This window comes from Macaca mulatta, chromosome 17 (genome assembly GCF_049350105.2).
Source record: "Macaca mulatta isolate MMU2019108-1 chromosome 17, T2T-MMU8v2.0, whole genome shotgun sequence".
Classification (NCBI taxonomy): Eukaryota; Metazoa; Chordata; class Mammalia; order Primates; family Cercopithecidae; genus Macaca; species Macaca mulatta.
Genome location: NC_133422.1, coordinates 106,542,601 through 106,546,836, shown reverse-complemented (window position 1 = coordinate 106,546,836; position 4,236 = coordinate 106,542,601). Strand labels below are relative to the sequence as shown.

At 50.6% G+C, this 4,236-nt stretch overlaps 1 long non-coding RNA gene across 1 annotated transcript; it reads right to left on the bottom strand.

The window, feature by feature from the left end:
• Positions 1 to 325: 325 nt before the first annotated feature.
• LOC106994398 (uncharacterized) lies at positions 326 to 4,017 on the bottom strand. The gene is made up of 3 exons (XR_001440963.3): positions 3,934 to 4,017; positions 2,983 to 3,107; positions 326 to 1,395 (listed from the first exon to the last, which is right to left on the bottom strand). It is a non-coding gene; the product is annotated as an uncharacterized LOC106994398 (long non-coding RNA).
• Between the last annotated feature and the right edge of the window lie 219 nt (positions 4,018 to 4,236).

Below are 4,236 nucleotides of genomic sequence, written 5' to 3'. Positions count from 1 at the left end.
ATTAACACCTCATGTTGGTAAGCACGGGGCGCCTTTGTTTTCTGTGTTTTTAAACCCATGGCCCTTTTGAAACATAGGCTTAGTGGGCAAGTAGCTTGTCCCCGTTTTACAGATGGGGAAACTGAGTCCCAAGGGACCGTGCTCACTGATACCAGTTAATGGCAGAATAGAATGAGAGCTGGTTTTCTGCTGTGCCACCTTCAGAGCCAGATTCTTCCATCAAACCTAGGGAAAGATACATTGCCCCAGGATAAAAATCAGTACAGTGAGTTTTTATTGTATGATATTTAAGGTGAAATAAAGTTGAAATAATGTTGAAGCCAAGTTGAGCATGAGTCAATTCTTTTAATTGAAAGGCATTTAAAATACGTCGCCGTTGTATGGTTCTTTAAGAAACACTGGGATGAATCTTTTGTAAAGTGGCAAATCCTTTTGACACGTCAACAGTCACTCTTCATGTATCTTAATGTGTAGATTTCATTTTTCAAATATCACGTCTCTTGAAGCAGGTCACACCTTTACGAAGGGTCTGGAAGGGAGAGGATTTGACAGTTGGGCACCTGCATTTACAGGTTTTGCATCAATTGCAAATCTTGCAAATAAAATAATCTCCTTAAAAAATAAGAATAAAATTTGTAGCAATTTTTCTCTCCAATTTTCTTTCTTGGCATTTCAGTATGTTTATCACTTGATCTCTGTGAATCATAAATCACCCCATAATCACACAAAATGCCCCCAGGATATGTCTCCCTCTCCCTTAATGACAGCAGCCAATTGTTGATTGTTTATTTGATCCGAGAGGCATACTTCATTCACCCAAAGCTTTTCAAAGAGCCAAGATGAAGAGCCAGCCTGGAGATGGCTTCCCGCCCTGTCTGGTGGGCACCCTGGAGCTGGGGGCTGTGATGAGGGCGGAGGCACGGGTGGGCCCAGTCAGCCCAGCCTGACCCCGAAACTGTAGGGCCTCAAGTGTGCTGTGGGCTCCTGCCAACTTAAAACAAATATGATACTTACTTCCCAGATGACCTTTTACAATGGGATTCGAGAAAGCCAGTGGAGTTTTATTTGAGGACGTTTTTAATCAATTTGGAAATTGATTTTGTTGGTCTGATGTCAAGCTGTCATTTTTCAGAGACCCGAGTCTTACCTCTCAGCCTGAGGCTTTCTGGCAAACCCATTCCACAATAAAAGCAGCATTGGCCACCTGAGGAAGTGGGAGGAAGAATTGGGAGGCTTTATCTTCTCCTCTTTTGATGTCGATAAGTAACGTAGGGTCTTAAAGTCCCTCGTGGAGTCTTCGAAACCCAGCTCCTTGCGTTTAAACAAGCACCAGGTGCTTCGTGTCCCTCTCCAGTGGCCGCTGCCTCTGCTGCATGGAAGTGACATGACGGGGTCCTAGGATTTCACAGGTAAAGGGAATTCGGCTCAAGCACCCCATTTTACAGGTAGAGAAAAATTGAGGCCTAGAGAGGGAATGACATGAATTTCTAAGCTGCTGAATGATGGAGAGAAAAGGTTAAACTGGGCCTCAGACTCCTAGAACTACAGTTATGGCCTCTCCTTCTGGGGCATTCCTTCTGGTGACCTTGGACCTCGGGGAGGCTTGACAACAACCAAACAGCAATGCCCCCCAGTCGTCAGCTCCAGACAGCAATGCCCCCCAGTCGTCAGCTCCAGACAGCAATGCCCCCCAGTCGTCAGCTCCAGACAGCAATACCCCCCAGTCGCCAGCTCCAGACAGCAATGCCCCCCCAGTCGTCAGCTCCAGACAGCAATACCCCCCAGTCGCCAGCTCCAGACAACAATGTCACCCAGTCGTCAGCTCCAGACAGCAATACCCCCCAGTCGCCAGCTCCAGACAACAATGTCACCCAGTCGTCAGCTCCAGACAGCAATACCCCCCAGTCGCCAGCTCCAGACAGCAATGCTCCCCAGTCGCCAGCTCCAGACAACAATGTCACCCAGTCGTCAGCTCCAGACAGCAATACCCCCCAGTCGCCAGCTCCAGACAACAATGTCACCCAGTCGTCAGCTCCAGACAGCAATACCCCCCAGTCGTCAGCTCCAGACAACAATGTCACCCAGTCGTCAGCTCCAGACAGCAATGCCCCCCAGTCGTCAGCTCCAGACAGCAATGCACCCCAGTCGTCAGCTCCAGACGGCAATGACCCCCAGTCGTCAGCTCCAGACAGCAATGCCCCCCAGTCGTCAGCTCCGAAGCAGCCCCGGCTACAAACTGAGGATATCGTTAAACTCTAATTTGTCAGTTCTCTGATGCCACCTGGGTGCCTGGAGCTGTAGTATTCATGGTACTATTTACCGTATGATACTGGCAGAGGGGTTGATGGACGGGACAGGTGAAGCAATGGCTGGGACAGAGAGTGGATCTATCACAGTCTCCAACAGGGACACAGTCTCCTAGAGCAGCCACGGGGCGGCCGGGTCTGTGCTGCCCTCCCTGCTTCTTGCCAGTGTGCCCGGATCCCACACATCTGGCTGATAGGAGCCATCTTGCTGGTGGAACATGGTGGGTTGGGACGCTGCCCCAGCCTCTGGCAGTATGGGAAGCAGTGGGGGGCCGCCAGGTGCTACAGCCTGAATGTAGGTGCCTCTCAAATGTGTAGAGCGAAACCTAAGCCCCATGTGATGTTGTTAACAGGTGGGGCCTTCTGAGAGGAGGCTTGGTGATGGGGCTCCTCCCTCGTGAACAGGATCCTCGCCTTATAATGGAGGCCAAAGGACACACCCAGCCCCTTTTCCTCTCCCACCCCCTCCCCACCTGAGGATGCGGCCCAGAGGCGCCATTTTGGAAGCACAGGCTGGGTCCTCACCGACCGGGAACCAGCTGGTGTCTTGATCGCGGACTTCCCCGCCTCCAGAACGATAAGAAATAAATTTCTATTGTTTATAAATTACCAATTCCAAGGCATTTTGTGATAGAAACATGACTAGACTGGGACACCTGGGCTACCTTTGTCACACCTGGTCAAAGCTGCCTAGTCAACCTACGAACACTGTCTCCAGCTCTCCCTTGCATCTGGAGACTGGCCCGTTTTATGTTTTCATCAGCCTCTGCCTGAATCCCTCATGAGACCTCCATCCAGAATCTGTATGGAGCAAGAATGAGGACGCTTTCAGGATCCTGTGTGACTTCTGCTGAAACAAGTGTACTCGGTTACAGTAGGGGCTAACAGGCCGCTTGATGCTTGGACCTGTGTGGCTTCCTGCTGAAGCCAGTGTACTAGGTCACATCAGAGCTAACAGGCCACTTGCATGCTTGGATGTCTTCCTCAGAACACCCTTGAATGCTCTTTCAAAAGCCTCTCCCACCACCCCTTCGTCTTTCTCTCTGTTTCCCTGTCTCTGCCTTTGCACATGAGTGTCCAAGCCCTCTTGGTGAGTAACAATGCCTGCAGATATTTGAGATAAACCATTCGTGCCTCGACCATGCCTGTAGTGAAGGTGGTGGGGCTGTGTGGGGCTGTGTGTGGCTGCGTGACACGAGGGAGCTGGGGCCGGGCTTGGGTCTGAGGGCATCGGGCTGCTAGGATCTTGCCTCTAGATTCTGAACCTGCCAACGCCGGTTCTTATTCAGTCCGTGTTAGCCAGGTGAGGAGCGGTGAGGACCGGTTAGCATCGAGAAAGTGTAGCCTGGAGTTTGAAACAGAATGTGATGAAACTCTTCTCACTGTTAGGATTTTATTTTATTTTATTGTACTCGAAGATCTCAAGCCAGGCAGTCACACAGTACATTGTTCTGTTTATTGACATTTCCTTCATCAGCACCCTGACAGGAAAAAGACGATTTGATTCCCATTTGTTTTCCTTGCCAAAATAATGAAGACTGTGATGAGTGTTTGTTTAATATGCACCCCCCACTTTTTTTGGAAGAGAAGAGCAAAGAAAGATCAAGGGAGGAGGAGCACCCATTACCTTCATGGAACAGGAGGGGCGCATGCATAATAGATACGGCAGCCATGGGAACAGGAACCAGGGTACCGGGACACCAGGGAACCAAGGAACCAGGGAACCAGGAAACCTGGGAACCAGGGAACCAGGGAAGCAGGAAACCAGGGAACCAGGAAACAGTGAAACAGGAAACCAGGGAACCAGAGAACCAGGGGAACCAGGAAACCAGGGCACCAGGGAACCAACCAGGGAACCAGGAAGCCAGAGAACCAGGGAACCAGGGAAACCAGGGTTCTGAGGAAGCAGGAGAAGGGAGGAGGGAGGGAG